The sequence below is a fragment of the Prinia subflava genome, chromosome Z (assembly GCF_021018805.1).
Source record: "Prinia subflava isolate CZ2003 ecotype Zambia chromosome Z, Cam_Psub_1.2, whole genome shotgun sequence".
Lineage (NCBI taxonomy): Eukaryota > Metazoa > Chordata > Aves > Passeriformes > Cisticolidae > Prinia > Prinia subflava.
The window spans coordinates 83,521,581-83,538,890 of NC_086283.1; the positions used below are offsets into that span (position 1 = coordinate 83,521,581).

The following is a 17,310-nucleotide window of genomic DNA, read 5'->3' on the forward strand; positions in this document are numbered from 1 at the left end:
GAAAAATCATGACATAAAGGATATATCATTAACACATTTCCACTAAAAGATCACACACAGAGATGTATCAGACAACATGACTAACCCTTCTGTTGAGTGCAGATCCATGAGAGGAATGAAATTCTAAATTATGATTTTCTAAATACCATGATAATATTTAGTCACTAAGTAAAAAATCTTTCCAAGACCTAAGAAGTAGGATAAGAGACATGCTTTCTTTTCAGGAAATAAAAGTGAAAATCTAATTTCCAGCTTCCAACAGAGTGGAAAAACCTTGGTGTAAAAGATCCCAAAACCATACAGTTCAAGATGAAGAAAAAGCCACCTTACCCACTTTTAACCGGTATCACCCAGAGGCTTCCCATCTCTCCATACCTTCTCAATGAAGAGGGATCCTCTTTTTGAGCCAGGAGATGGAGCCAAAGGGACACTCCCTACTGTGAAGAAAGGGTGCGATGCAGGGATAAAGAAATTGGGATAGAGAACCTCAATTTCTATTGTTGAGGGTGTTGATATCAGTCTGCTACTATCAGTATGAAACAGTTATTCATAGGTGCTGTACAATAGAAGGGATAGCTGCATAACTCACAAAACAGCTCTGAAAAAGTTGAGACACCACGCACCTGAGCTAGCAAACACCAGTTACTCCTCTTAATCCACAATTTAAGAATATCTGAGAATTAGACAATTAGGACATACACAAATTTCTAAGAAACATGCTAACCAGAAGTGTCAGGCGTCAAAAGTACTGTCAGGAGAGGGATGAATTAACCTTTATCATCAGAACTGCTGCTATTTCAGACACTAATGCATGATACTTCTGAACAACACCGGGTCCAGTTCAGATCAGTGGATGCACTCACAAACCCTAGTTCTGTGAGCCGAATGCACACACAGAGAGCGCACTGTTGTGCAACACAATACTTAAGAGGCTTCCCATCTGCACTCCATTTCAAAGCATATTTTATTTGTTAGCTTCATTTAGAAGGTCCCCCAGTTCCGTTGCTAGAGAGGACCCTGCCAAAACTCAGCCGAGCAGAATCACTGGATTCGTATCACCACAAAGTAACTATGAAATAAGAATGAAGTACAGCTCTGTCCTACATGTACCAAACACACTAAACACCCAACAGACTTTTGTTTGCTAAGGGATTAGGAGATATTTTAGGAACATGATGGCTGTGGCACTTGAATGCCACCAAAAGCTCTCCTAACTGAAAGCCAGGAGTCATGATAGATTTAGGCAGTAATAATTCAGCTTTATTTTTTGCATCCAGTTGAAAGACTACATTTTCCTTATTAAAAGCGTTCGGTACACAGGCTTGCCAAGAGAAGCTCCTCTGCAAGGCTTTCAGCAGCACTTTCATTTTAAAAATCTGGTGTTCCTGTGTCTTACAGGGAAGCATTTTGTGCCTGGAGTTGTAAAGATTTTCTCCAAACGAGAACTGTTTAGTGGTTTTGAACCGAATCCTGTCCCCACGGAAACGCGTAACCTACTACCAGACCTTAAATGAAGTTTCTGCCCAGCCCCGAGCCCGATGCCCCAGCACGGGTGGGGGAAGAGTCCCGCAGCCCGCGGGTCACCGCGGCTCCCGCCTCCCGCACGGACCCTCCGAACCCCCGCGGCCGCAACCGGGTCTCCCCGGGCCGCCGCGCACCCGCCCCGCTCCGGCCGCCGGCACAACTTGCGGCTCCACGCTCCTGTCCGCCTCGCCTCCCGTCCTTCCGCCGGCCTCAGCCTCCCCGCTACCGCCGGCGACACGGCTGGTTCCCGCAGCCTGCCCCCCCAGCCCGCTCATCCGTTCCATCACCTGCCGGCGCCGAGCCGCGGAGCCGGTGCGCGCCGGCGGCGGCGGTGGCTGTGCTGGTGCCTGTGCCTGTGCCCGTGCCGGTTCCGGTGGCTGCGCCCGTGCCGGTGGCTGCCGCTGCTGGCAGTGCTGCCGCTGCTGCCGGCAGGGAGGCACCTTCAGCGGCGGCGCCGCCGCCTCCCGAGCGCGGGGCGCGGCTGCAGGCGGCCACGCACGGCCCGCGCCACCGCCCCGCCCCGCCCCGCCCGCCGCGCAGGTGGGAGCGGTGACCCCGGGGCACAGGGACCCTCCCCGCCCGCTGCCTGGGGGCAGAGCCGGGCCCTCGCCACCGGCTCCCACCTCTCCCGCAGCTCCAGCCGCCCCCGCCGGGGGGATGTGCCGAGCAGCCTTGCGCTGCCTTCGGGCACCTTCACAGGTCGCTTTTCAGCGGGACCTGCTCTAGACGCGGTGCTTTTCACACTTGCACCACCCAAAGCAGGCTCCTGTTGAGAGGAGTCCTGCGTATGCGCGCCCCCCCCCCCCGCCCCCCCCCCCGAAAATATTTCTTACTCGCGGCATCCAAATTAAATTCTCCACTGCTGCCTCCACAAAACTGCCCAGAGATGTTCCCTTCCCCAGACTCTGGCCTGTTGTGCCAAAGCCAAGTGTCTTTATCACTGACTGTCATTTAACATCTCACGGCCATTTTCCAGGTGCGTGGCAGTCGGCTCCCAGCAGACCTAACAGCAGCCAGTATTGCATTTTCTACATCTGCCATCTCAACTATACAGCTGTGGTCACAGCCATCTCCTGATGACAGAAGTTTTGGCCATATACAGGTAGAAAACCCATGACTATAACTGCACAGAGCTTAAAAAAAAAAAAGGTATAACTATATTTGCCCAAGGAGTGAGCAGATCACAATTGTAATCAAGATAGACAGGGATTAAATTCTTCTGCTGAGTCCCATGCTGTATTCAAGCCATCTTTTAAAAGCTTAGCTTTGCTCAGAGCAGTTCTGGCTCCCAGAAGTACTACCCTGCACAGAAATAACCGCCCCTCCTGTTTTTCAGGATTTTCAGCATGACTTTCAGCCTTCCATGAGTTTAGAGGGAGACAGGAGTTCAGAAGGAGACAGAAGAGCCTCTGAACTGTGTTCCTTGGAGCAAAATGAGCCTGATATCAGTGTCTCAACTCCCAGGGAGCATAGGCAGCTAATTAGGTGCCAAAATGAAACACACCAATAGTTAACATACCTAGAGCTAACCCAAAGGGAAGCTTTCAATCCTTGGGATGTGCGTCTTTCTGGGGCTCAACACTGCTAACAAGGAAATGCCTGCCTTCCCACCATGATTCATGGCCTGACATCTCCTGGGGGGGGGGGGGGGGGGGGCGGGAACCACCACCACCAAGCTTATAAGTCCCTTCATTTAAAAAGCAGAGATCAGATTTTGCGCACAGTGAGAGAAGGCTGTGATGGCTGTATAGGTCTCCGAGCAGCAGAGGGACTGGAAAGTTCATCCAGGATACGGACAGCAAATTCCACAGCCTCTGCTCAAGAGGAGAGAAATGCTCACCAGCACTGTTTTCCTAGGAAAATAAGTAGCTCCCAGACGACTCCTGCCCAAGGCCTCCCCATCACCTCTTCTTTGAATGTATTCCTCTGTGCAAAACAGAATCCAAAATTCTGGATATTAATATCAGAGGAGGGTTGTTCTGAGTCCCCACCCAAAACTGTTTGTGTTTTGCACAGGACCTGATTATTATAATAATACAAAAGAGTTTTGGAGCAAGAATCACACCCTGGGATGCCTCCTTTGGTGTCACTATTTATGCTACAGTCATAAACAGAAAAGAGACCACAGCAGTTATTCTACACAGTCGCCTATCATAGTCAGAAGTCCAGAGGGAACCAGCAAATGTTTATCCTATGGGCCTCAAAATATGACCCAATTTCCTATTCAAATGCAAAGTAAAACACAAAGTCCTGCCTGATAAAACCTTGGCAGAAGCAGCCTAGGGAGTGAGAAGGTGGTTTCTCCTCCTGACTGGCCTGAGGAGGCACAGTGGAGAGGGAAATGGCATGCAGGGTTCCTATGGCACAAGGAGACAGATGAGCTGCTCAGGCAAGACTGAGGTGCTCTGGAAGAGAGCACAGAAACTGCCTCTTGGGCATCAGGAGTGTTTAGAACTATCAGGCAACTTCCAGCTTGGTGATAGCTGTGCAGGGCTTTTCTAGGTTTGTTTAGGAGCCAAGATCCCACTGAAATTTGGGGGATTGGGCCCTAAATCTTCTTAGCTTTTATTTTAAAGAATATTGATAGCATTTACATATTTTACGCACATACACGCAGCTGTGCATTTCAAAGTAATCTGTTGTGCTATAAGCCAAAACAGGATTTGAGTCATACAGTTCTATGAAGATAAAGCATTGATTTATCTAAAGAAATCTGTCTAAAGAAAATTGGCTTCATACATATGCAAAAAGAACTACTTAGCACAGATCATCCTCTTCTGCCCCACAGAGTTGGGCATCAAATTAATTTCTAGCTTGAATTTCAGGATTACAAAATGAAAAATTAAGAAAATTAAGGATGGTGGACTGATGAAACCATTTCCCAAGGCAGTCAGAAGAAAGCTACAGAAAAAAACACTTCAGTGCTTAGCTAATAAAGGTGCAGTTGGATCCCATGCCACAGCACAGGGGTAATGCTGCATGGCATTTTTGGGACTGCTGTTATTTTTGGCTCTTTCCTTATGATAGTCTTTGTACAAATAAATTCTTGATTCGCATTCAGAAGAACAACAAATAGCACAAATCACCACAGGGCCACGTTTGTACAAACTAAATGTCACTAAAATCAGTTTCACTAATGCCTGAGTATGAGAAGTTAGCACTTAGAGGGAACAGATGAGGAAAGTTCTTAAGTATTAGCTCTGTTCTTAAGTGCCTTAAACTGTACCATTTTTAAGCCTTGCCTTATCTCATTCAGAAGCTGAAAGCACCAGAAACATTTGTTCTTTACAACAGTCATAGACATTTGCATTCTCTCAACACTGTTGTGTCCTGGGCACCAGATGTCTGCCATCCCTGACACACAACACACAGAGATGAAGTTAATCATATGGTACACCTTCCTAGGATCCAAGACCTTTGTGGACCTAATGGGCATCAAAATGAATGTGCATATTTAAAAGAAATTCCTTTAAAAACACAATAAGCATCCAGAACCACATATAAGCCAGGACAACAACCATGGTGTTTCATTTTTTCCTAAAACAAAACAACAAACTTCAGGACTTGGCTGAAAACCACAAAAATTACACAAAAGAGGGTTAATACTGCATGGGCATCCAGCATGCCAGGACTGGAAAAGCCACACTCTGCTCACGGACTGGAAAATCACGGACTGGAAAAGCCACACTCTGCTCCCAGCTGTGACAGTGTAAATATAAAAATCCCCTCCCTGACCTCTGCGTGGCTCTCCTCACAGTTCACTAGGCCAACCTGTGGCATTCAGACCACTGCGCTCCTCGAGTCTCTGAAACCACCACCTCCAGAAAGCCATTTCTGCACCACATGCTCTTATACTATGAGGGGTCTTCCTCATAGTATATTATATATATAGCTATAATACATATAATAATATAAAGAGAGAATATATATTGTATAATATACATAGAGAAAACCTTTCCCACTCCATGTCTTCTGCAAACAAACACAACAAGCGTAGTTTGGGTTGGTCTGTCTTTTTTAAAAAATGCAAGTTTAACAGCTCCAACACGCAATTATTATAAACAGCCCTGGAGAGCTGAATACCACAGCCCATAACCAGCCTGCTCTTAGAGCCACCCAGAGTTCAACTGGGAGTTACACTCTCATCTTTTTGTGCTGGCTGCAAGTTCTTGGGGTGTGCAGAACAATTCCAATGACCAAAAAAATTCCAAGCAGCTCCAGGTCTGGCTGAGAACAACCAAGTCCTTAATCTGTACTGGGGTTTTATGTGCAAATTACAGGCAGACATGCCTTTACAAGACCTAAACTAGAATTATTTGTAAACATTCACTTATTCCTGCCATCATACAAATAGTAGGAAATTAGATGTTTTTTCACTGATTTTTGGGAGACATTCTGATGCCCTGTCGCTGTGTGTCAGCAAGCTTTTTATCTGTGCTCCTTACTTACATAGGCTACAGTCAGAGATGTTTTCTACAACAGAAGGCAGGAATTTTCAGGTAAAATATGGAAAGCAATCCATAGGAAACTGTATTGAGAGCTGTCAAGAAATTGAACCTCTCAATTTTATTTTTCTGTTCACTTATCCATAATTACTGTTTTTATGGCACTCAAAATACAGTCAGTAGTTTGTAATGAAAACACAGACATAGGGTCTTTGTCTCAGAGGGCTGACACTGTGACTTTCTATGTTAAGGCTAATTGTTATTTAAAATGTTATTTAAGATCACTAGTCTCCAGTAGATTTTTTTTTCTTTTCTTTTTTTGCTTGGTAGTTTCCTTGCAGTGGGGTAAGGCAAGACTGACTGTATTCATAAACCCCTCCCACTGCTCCCCACAAACCCCTTTCTGGAATATGATCTTCAACATATACTCCATTAGACAGAGCTTGAGCTCTGAGGGCAGAGAGTTGTTTGTGAAATATTTATATTTAGTAAGCAATCATATTAGAGCTGATTATATGCATGTGCAGTCTATTTATAAGCTGGTATTTTTAAAAATCAATTATATAAATTAAAAAAATACTCACTTTTAGAGAATATTCCATGAAACTCCAAACCATGATGCAATGTATCCATATTATATAGCTGTGATCTCACTTTTAAATTATTTTCTTATGTGCTTGTAGAATTTATTTAGAGGCTATGATAAATGGGTATAAAGCTTTCTCACCCAGCAGTTTCTAATTCAGGTAACTTTGTAGTCCCAGAACAATATGATATCACATAGTTCACAACAGTGGTGATTTACATGGCATTACATATACTGTATTTAAATTCAAAATACAAAGCAATAGCTCAGATTGGAGAGCAGACAACAGATATAAGGAAACACTGGTATTGCTGAAGTAAAACAGAGATCAATAAGCCAGAAATCACATGACTTTTAAGCAATTTGCCTTATGTGCTACATTTAACTACAGTTATTAGAATGAAAAAAAATAATCAAGCTGTCTGTCACATCAGGATCCCTATTTACTGTATGCATTTTTCTCAGTAATGGCCTCGGTTTTAATTTAAGTTTCTGTTCAGTTAATACATTCAGTTCTGTACAGGGTATGGCCCAGTTCTGAGACTCTACACAGGAACATGCATTTACTCAAAACAATCTGTTGTCACCAGGAGTTTTTTCCCAGGGTGGAAACACATATCTAAGCTTGTTTTTAGAAATTATAACTTGTGGGCCAAATTTAGAATTACATTACCCTCTAAAATCAAATAAAAAGTGAAAAGCCAGGCTTTACCCTGCCTTGAATTCAAAGACTCCCAGCAAGACCTTCATCCACTACACACAGTCAGACATTTTCTCCCAGATAAACTTTCAAACACCAAAGGAAAAAATACTTAACAAAGATATAGTCTCTTACATTACATACTCACCCTTAGATCTCAATTTAAATTCCATTTTTTCCCTCCCCAAGTTGGTGGCGCTTTTCTCTGTTCTTTCTCCCATATTGCACAATTAAGACAAACTTCTTTTTTTTCAGCTTTAAAGACTATGTTCTGATTTTTCCTTCCCCTGTTATGTCCAAAGGTTACCACTTCACAAAGTATCCTAAGGACATTTTTACTACCAAGAAATATTCTGACAACAAGAACTATTTTTAACTCAACTAAGCTCTGCTGAGTGTAAAATGTTGCACGGGGTGCTCAGCAGCCTAGGGGAATACAGCTATCACTGAGGTTTGTTTCCTTTTCACAAGAACAGCAATCTGAATATTCTCTGTATACATAGAACATGATGTACATCTCGTTGTAATCCCAAAGGGTCAACGGAGAGGGGAAAAATGTACCTCAGACCCAACAACCTCAGTCTCGAGGTAGAAAGGCGCTGCTGCAGGTTAGAAGGGTTCTGCACACCTGTGACTGTTCAGGTGTCATACTGGGATTTCCAAACCTACCAAGGAAATTGATTTGGACAAGAGAGCAACTAGCCCATCAAGGTGTTGCTGGCAATCTGTTCCAGGATGGTGCCTCCAGGTTCTCACCCTGCCTTCCCTCACTTGCAGTGTTGAAAATAGTTTAGCCATGACACAAAATGGAACTTGATCACACATCCCAGAAAAAGCACAAGGGAGATTAAGCGTAAGATAAAGATATGAGAGGGAAGGGCCATGGAGGGGAGGGCTGGTGCTAGATCCCAGCCCCTGTCACAGCCTCAACTGCAGAATAGTGTTGAGCCAGGGGTAGCAAGGCCAACCCCTCTGCTAAAGGAGATTGCTGGGCATGCACCAACCCTCAAACACCTCTCAAGGTGAGTAACACAAGTTCTGGCGCTGTGTGTTTCAGAGCAGACCAGGGAACAGAGTGTTTTACCCCTTTGCAAACACCCAGCAGGATGCTTAGGCTGTGCTTGCACTGCCAGCATCGCAGCGAGCAGGACTTGTGTAGCGGGTAGGGCTACACAAGCTCTCAGTTCAGGGATTAACTTTCCCAAATTCCCAATTCATTGCCCATATGTGCTTGCTCACTAGAATTTCCTATCAAAGCAACACTTTTCCTTTCTCTTTAACTACAAAAATAATGTAGGCTACAACAGAGGCTGCCCCCTCCAGCAACCTGTGCTCCACTCTGGAGCCATTTTATATTACTCTTCCTTGTGTCCTAGACCAGGCTGCAGAGACTGTGGCTTTCATTTTATGTTAGAATAACCCCTATTCATGTAATATGCTGTGATCCTTATGATATTCCAAGTGGAAGCCCAGATCTTGTCTGCTTTTTAAACATTGCAAAGCATCCTGCATTTCATCTGTGTGTACTTCCCAGCACATATCAGAATGTGCCATCCACTCGCCACTTATTAATGTTTCAAGACTCTTCCTTAAAACACACATACAATTTACGGGGGATTTTGTTCCAGGAGTCTCCTGGCCGTTCTGTATAGTCAGAGAGAGTAGCTTTATTTCACAGACTGGATTTAATATGCAGAAACATACTGTATCTGTTTCCAAATATTTTCTTTCTAAAACGGTTAGAAAAACTGGTGCCAAAATGTGCTCATTCCTCTTTAAGGAGGAAACCTAATTTGGGTTTCTTGATCCAGATCATCTTAACACCCAGGCTCAATTTTGCTTGCTAAAGCAATCTACAGGCTCCAACTAATATAAATTTAATCTGCAAGGCTTCCTGCTTGGGCTGAATGGGTCCAGCATTTCTTTGTTACAAGATCCACACCACGTATCAGCAGCATCTGGTACTGATTGCAGATCTCAGACACTGTGCCTATGGGCTCCATGGGCAGGATCCTTCTCTGATTTCTGATCCCTTTTGGATTTTTCCCTGGGCTGTCTTTTAATCATATTGGATTGAAAATTTATGACTGGTCCTTAGCTTTGGTTTGTTTGTTGTTTTTCTTTTGAGGTGTGATGTTTTCTTTCTGACCTGTCTGTGGTAGCTGATCATATTTGAGAACACATCCTGCAGTTTTCAATTCTCCTTTTATATGGTCATAAACCAAGAGTCACCTCTTTAGTTAATCAATCTGCCTCGCCATAAGCTTACACATATGAAAATCAGAAACTGCTCCTCTGTCTCCTAACACTTGGGATTCATCTCCTTCCCTCTCAATGAATATGTAACCATTTTACAAGAGATGAAAAACAGATAGCCTTTTGATTGTACTAAGAAAGAAGGGGTATTCCAAACAACAAATGCTCTTCTTTGGTTTCAGGTTTTCATTTGTTAAGGTTCCAAGCCTTCCTTCTAAGTCAGGAGCAGATTTTGCCATCAATTGAAAGAAAACAAACAAATAAACAAACAAACAAAACAAAACAAAACCCAAACAAACAAACAAACAAAAAAACCCCAAGCTTCAGCAATGACACAGGAACATTTTGATCAATTGGCACAATCTAAAGGTTAAAAGTTCCCATATGCAGGCAACCTAGGGAAAAGTAAGAGCAATGCTAAGTTTAAAACTTGTATATTCAATCAAACTTTTTCTCCAGGACACAGTTTCCAGGCTACTTTGATGAATGCTGCTGGAAGAGCACATGGCAAAACGTGACCAAAAAGGAAACTCTCAGCCTAACCTCACATTCACTTTTTTGTCCTATTACATGCACAAAGTTAGTCAGAAAAGGTGCATGAAGAAAGCCCAGAAACACTATACCACGAGTCGACTACATACAAACCTATTCTCTGTGTCTGCAGCTGAAACTCCCACACCACTCCTGCACATACCCCTTGACTGGCAAACTGGAGACCACAAAGCAAGGGGAACATGTGAAGTGACCATGCGACAGGGTAAAGTTTGGGAGCTGGGGTAGGGGAATGGCCCTTGCATTACCAGGCTGCTCCCAGTATGTGTCTGCCATGCAATGACTTTATGTGATTGTATTTAATCCTGTTTTTCTCTTTCTCACATGCTTATCATTGATACGGGTTCCTCCTCAGCTTCCCAATTAGCCTGTTCGTACTTGCAAGGAAGTTTTCACAAAATAAGTGTTGTGTTAAATAGGAAACAATTTAATCACATTTTCCCAATAAAGCAATAAAGTGGCCCCTTTTTCCTTAATAAACCCCCATCCAAAATCTTTAGCCCTGTGAGGCTTTTTCACTGTTTCAGCTCTAAAAGATAACCCAGTAAGGTATAATATGCAAAGTTTTATAAACTGGAGCAAGCACTCCAGCCAGAAAACTGGCAGCTCCAGCAGGCTTGGCTTTGGACTTTCTCAATTCACCACAAATCTCAAATACTGTATCTGGAAATCAGACTTCTGCTATGTGTTGGCTAGATCACCATGACAAAAACAAGGCTGAGGGGATTTTTTGGTTTTGTTTCTGGATTTCTCTCCAACACCCCCCCTCCCCCGCCCCCCCCCCCCCCCCCCCCCATAGCCCCAGCCGTCAAACAAGCACTAGGCATAGGAAAGGAAAGGTTTCAAGGCCTAGGAAAAACAGAATTCATTTTTTCCATTCTGTCATTATTCTAGGAAACTCTACAGGTAAATAAATCTCACTCTTGTACACTGACGCCTCTTGGAGACACTTGGGAAGACTGGTTAAAAGCTAAATTCATAACCAGGCAGGTATCTCCTAAGCTAGAGCTTAGGGACTGCTCAAAATGTGTATTGCTCAAATGCACTCCTGCAGAAACAGGTATTTCAAAGAATTTCAACCCTTGTGAAAGTACTCTTACTTTATAACCCTGCACCAGACAAGCAAATACCTGAAAAGAAATGCTGTGCCATAAACCCCAGCATTTAATAAAGTGCTTTTTCCCTCAAGACATCAAGCACCTGCAGAAAGTGAGCTTCTGTCAGCACCTCCCTGTCATCAGGGCCGTGACTTGTTCACAGCATGGGGAAAAGGCTTGACCAGAACCCAACACTTCGTAAGTCCAAACGTGCTATCCATTAGGCTGTAAGACCATGACAGGAGGTAGATACATAGCTCTAAACCATATACAGTTTATGAAAACATAACTTACAAGTCAATGATTTAAAACAGAAGCATGTGGAAGAGAAATGGAAGGTAAAGGCAGAACCAGCGTGGGCTTACAGTAGACAGCAGCATGAGCTACAAGCAAATAGCAAATGCCACTAAAATGTGAAGAAGTCAAAACTTTACATGGAATTTAAACTAGTTCTTTACATTTGGTTCATGCTGGATTTTTACACCAGCTTATAACTCCATATATAGCACAGTATATGACATTTTTTAATCTAGAGGAGTTCTTGACTTGGCTTTGCAAAGTCACGCATGATTCCCCTGATGTAGGACATGGACAGTGGGTCCCAGGTGTGCTGCTCTGCATGTTGAAGATCATATGAAAAGGAACACTATTACTTTTCATATTCTTTAATACTATTATTGACACTATCATTAAATGAGAGAATATCCCTCAGACCGGGAAAACCTCAGGGAGTGTGGGAACTAACACCTGGACTGAGGATTGGTTTCCTTGGTTATTAAAACAGGCTGAATGGTTTTAACAGATAGTGATATCTAATTTAATTACATATTAGACAAAACACTTGTGATTATTATTCATCCAGCCAGGATTAATGAATTTCTAAGTCCTTCTTCCGTCCTCAATTTTTTCTACCCTCTCATGATTTACCTCTTTTGTTTTGAAGCTCATCTGAAATCTACCTGTCTGAACAGAGATGTTTACTTCTCTAACTTGCATGATTTTTTTCTTAATCATGATGCTCCCTAAATTCATTTCCACAGTTTATAATTTGTTTCTCAGGTCTTCAGAGAAAGCATTTAAGCCACAAAATCATTTGTATAAAGCACTGATATTCCACTTCCTCATCCACTATTTAATATAGAGTCCTTTTAAAGGCAGAACCCTGTGTAAACCCTTGTTGATTTAGAATTCTACACACCAGCCATTAACTTTTAATCCATTTGGCATCTGTACACCTTTTTTAACTATTATTTTTTTCTCCGCAGCATAACTGATGAACTATTAAAGTCTGGTTTATTTTAACCTGTAGTTCATCCTGATGAAACTGAATTAGGAAATAATTTTCTGTTTTGCTGTATATAACACTTACTTTCCAAATACAGGCCATAATAGAAAACGAGATCAGGGATTAGACTATTTAATGTATTGCTGAGACACATATGCAAATTTGGAGGGCACACTGGAATGGGAAGGCATTCCAGTGAAGCCCACAGTGTTAGGGAATTGTCAGAGATGTTGGGCATAGCAGCGAAAGAGCTGCACTGCAGAGCACTCACCAACAAGGAAGGCAGAGGGGGTGAGGCAAAGATGAAGCTGTGAGCCTTGGTGGTTCCTCCAATACCTGCAGCCATGCAGGCATGACATTCCCTGGGCTACCCAGAAACAGAGATCCCAGCTCAGGGTGAACCACCCTCCCCACACACCTACAGCCCCAAACATAGCTCCTTCCAGCCAGGCAAGGAATAATCCCCCTGTGATTAAGCATTAAGCTGTCAGTTAATTTAGAGAGAGTGAGATCTAAACACAAGCCCTAAATGAAGGTGGTGATGAATATAAGGTTCAAACATGAAGCTTCTCATGCAGCAGGAAAAATGTAGCTAAGAATGTTTTGTATCCTCTAGGATCTCCAAGATTTTTTCTCAAGAACTTAACATTTGCAAACTGTTTATCACACTTCTGTTAAGGTAGAGTTTAAGAAAATGTACTGCCTGGCCAGCAGCAATAATTAAAAATTATTTTGCACCTATCTATGCTTTTAAAACCTACAGAAGACCTCAGATTTTTCTTAGAGTTGCTGTTACTCAAATAGATGGCAAATCCTGCTGTGCTACCTAATGCTTGCTGGCTTGGAAGCCAATGCAGCTACTGCTTTTTTATTCACAGGCCATTGTTTTCAAAATAAAGCACATTGGGGAATAAGTGTTTTACTTCAATTAATTGTGTTTCCTGTTTGGGGAAAAACAAACTAACAGGTTTATTCATTTAGAGAACCTGATGACTGCAGATTTACTGCTACTACTTTGGAAGAAGTATTTTATCTAGAATGTTAACCCACAAATTCAGTAAATGTATGGGATTTGCAAGATAGTCTAATAAGGCCATTATGGTGAATCTCAAAAGGACTAGTGGCCATCAGGAGAGGGAAGGAGACAAAATTGTAAAAGGATTTCTATAAAGCCATTTTCATATTACAATGTCAAGAGCAATTTTTTCTTTTACTACTGTCAGTTTGGGAGAAGGAAAGAAGATAGTGATACAGGTGACAAGAAGTAGATTTATGCCCAAGGAAATGTGTTTCAAATCCTACACCTGAGCTTTATGGAAAACAAAACAGCCTTTATCTACAGTTGTCATTTTTATACTACAGTGACTAAAAATAACCCTTAAATTAAATTACTAAGGTCCAGAGTGACCTCCAGAGAACCTTTGATTCATACTAATTTTAGCAGCTGTTTATGTGGACAAATAATTCGAAATTTGTGCTGTTACTAACATCCATCAAAAAAGCAATAGTTAGTGAATCAGGTACATATGCATAAATTCTTATGGAAATAAATAATAACATAATACCTTTCTGTTTCCTAGGTCTTATGAACCATTTGGACTTGGTATTTAGATTTATCCTCTTCTTTGAAGTTCCAGCTACCAGCATAAACTACAATAACTGGTAACTTCATTCTTAGAGGACTGGATTATAATCTCTTTTACAATTGTCACACAAAAAAACAGCTCCTAGAAGTCTTTGAAGCTGCACAGGTAGAGAAGAGAGACAGGTTTTCATCAGCAGTTCCCTCTTCACATTCCAGAATAGCCAAATCTGCCCAAACTGCAGAACATATTTCTTGCTTCTTAAAGGGATTAGCTACTGCACTCTATAAGCCCGAGAATCAGATTATATTACGTATATACACATCTTAAAAGCATGTAAAGAAACAATTTTCACTGCTGTCTTGCAAATTCCTAGATGAGACAGGCTAAAATTCCCGATTGACAGAACCCAGAAATTGCTTTAAATATTTATATGACATTGCCCTCTAGAGGAAACCGAGAAAAATCTGTTTTAGCAGAACTCTTCCACAGATGAAAACATGAAATGTTGTTTTCAGCAGGACAATTAGTGTTTGTTAGAAACCATTTTCAGTGAGAACATCACACACTGGTTTGGCTCTATTTGTAATCCATGAGTTTTCAAGACAAAATTCCCCAAATTCTAGCCTGGGGCTCTGCATTCAAATGAATAGTACCACAAAGTTTACTGGTAACCACATGTCTGTGTTTTCCTCTTTGCTACCAGAATAAAAATAGCCCAGGCTATGAAAAATTGGCAAGCACTTAGTAATTCTTTAGTTATGATGGCAAAAAGAGACACTGGTTAAAGTGTAGGAGGATGGGAAGGAAGGCTTCCCTGACTTCTGTTTCATTGAATTGTTACTCTTCTAGCCTGAACCTGTTCCAGTGATCAAGTAATGGCATAGGAAACAAGTCGAGGTTATTACTAAATTAATCAATCATTTATTTGGCCAATTGGTGGGGGTTTTGTTTTGGGGCTTTTTGTTTGTTTTTTGACCATCATCCAGTTATCCAAAGTATCTACTATGGAGAAGGGTTAAAATCAGACTTTGTCACCTATTTAAACAATAGAAATGAGTCTTAGGCATCAGCTGAAACAGTAATCTCTTTCAGTCACGTTTCAACAATTCTGTCTTATTTTGAAAAAATTTTCCATCTGCCTCTAGTTTCTTACATTCTTGTAAGAGGGGCTTCAGTTGGATGGGATTCCTGTGTCTTGGATGCTCTGGGGTGAAGTTTGCTGCTAATAATCACCATTTGCCTTACTCTTGTCCTGTTTTGGAAGGTACAAGTATTCTTGAACTGCCCTAAATCTTGTGGCAGTGCCCACCAAATTATCTTTTCTCTGTTACTTGTCTGTTAAACATGTTTTCCTTTGGAGGCTCCAGTTATCTTGCTGAACATCATACATTTTACCCAGAGAAAGAAGCAAGCACAGTGAGCAATACTGCAGAGTCTGTGGTTGATATATATGCCCTTCCCCTCTTAGCCACATCTGATTAAAAGGAAAATAAGTTTCAAGGACCATGTGATACTGCTTGAAGCTGGAGGCAAATGTCACATCAGCTAAAAAAAAGCAATGAGTTTCCCATGTTAAAAAAAAAATCCCACCCAAAAAGCCATCCATTGCCACAGCTGTCTTTGTGATTGTATACCTGTCTCTTTGCTGATCTCACCTATGTTTATTGTATTTATTCTCTCACTTATGTCCATAGACAGCAGGTTCATGCTGACAAACCATCTCTCTGAGGCTGATGTTGAGCCTCTAACCATGGAACTATCTCCTGTTCACCATTTTTCAACCCTCCCTGCTCCTGTCCTTTCCAATCCAGGCCAGAGTCCCAGTGACAGGGGATAAGTGGAGTTTAAGCTGACATCACTGTTAATGCTTTTAGCTCTGGAGGGTCACCGTTCAGTTCTAGTTTATCTTCCAGGACAGCAACTATCATATCCAGAGGCTGGCAAGAAGGTATGATTGTGGCCTGTTTGCAGAGCAGCCCCAAAACACATCTAAGAATGAGAATGCTGCTCACTCAGCCCAGTGCTGTAAGGAAAAATATTTGAATGAGGACTGGAGAAGCTGTGCCTTTGCAGGGCACATGGCATTTCTGTCAGTACAGATGGGAAAGGACAACCTCCCAGAATTTTCACTGCCACTCAGTAACGTGGGTCCAGTTACCTTCTCTTGCAGTAGTTCAGAGCTTCTGTCCCAAGAAAGTTAGTCTTCAGCCCACATCCTGCTTTGTGCAGGCTCTCAGAATATGAAGAGAAAGTCATATTTACAGTTTAGAAAATGCTGTTAATGACTGAACATGGCAAACTGATGTGTAAGGGCACAAACATTATAGAAAGAGTAGGAATAATGGGCACGGAACATTCCCTGCTTGTGTCTTTGAACATCTGTATTTTTAATTATTGATGGCTAAAACACTGTGCTAGCAAATGCACTGCTGGAGAGGATGTGAAAATAACTGATGCTGTGGCTGAAGGCCTCACCTGTTACTTGGCTGAGCAGTGGAAAAAAGCGACTCATTTTGCACATTCCAGCAGTTTGCCAATTAGCTCAGATCTGCTGCACCCTGAATGTACTTCCAGATGACCTGAGAGCATGGGATGCTTGCTGTGTGTCAGGCTGAAAATCCCACTCAGGATGTAAAAGGGATCCTGCTGGCACTTTGGTATTAGGGTAACTGACAAGGCACAAGGCTGACTCACCAAAACAGCTTGTCCCCCAGTGGATGAGCAGGGAGGGAAGAGCAGGGAGGGCAAAGCTCCCTCTCAACACTGGGCTTATTCTCTTGTAATTACAGCATGCTCAGAACAGCATGGAGAGGCACAGCCATACATTGGGCAGCAAGGTACAGATTTCTAATCAGAACTTTCACAGCTCATTAAAACAAAAACAGAGCACAGAAAAAAACTTCTTTATAACCCCTGAAGTTTTTACACCTCCTAAGGCTACACTGCCAACCTCTGTCCAAATCTTTTCAAGCCTAATGCAATGCCTCTGAAAAGCAAGCCTGCAGAAGCAGGGTTGGGAGCAATCTTGGCAGATGACCCTGAAGATGTTGCCTAGTTATACATGTATGCTTCTGGGGAATCACAGTTTCTAGAGAGAGGCCAGCTGTATTGTTCAGCACCGACACTATGTAGAAAGCAATGACAGGCATATTGATCCCTAACTTTTTGGATGAACATGCAAACACATAGAGGATGTGAGCTATTTAAATCAGTGGAAGTCTTTCCACATTTTTTAAATGGAGTTTAGATAAAATTCATCTGAGCAAGAAGCTAAATAAG

At 42.4% G+C, this 17,310-nt stretch overlaps 1 protein-coding gene across 4 annotated transcripts in view; it reads right to left on the reverse strand.

The window, feature by feature from the left end:
* PDZD2 (PDZ domain containing 2) overlaps positions 1-17,310 on the reverse strand; it is a 204,188-nt gene that overhangs the window by 113,249 nt on the left and 73,629 nt on the right. The window contains exon 1 of one of the 4 annotated variants that reach the window (XM_063422312.1): positions 1,812-1,989. The exons of the other annotated variants lie outside the window; for them this stretch is intronic. The gene's annotated coding sequence lies outside the window, so the exon portion shown is untranslated. Of the gene's footprint in view, positions 1-1,811; positions 1,990-17,310 lie in introns of those variants that run through there. 4 annotated transcript variants of the gene reach the window in all.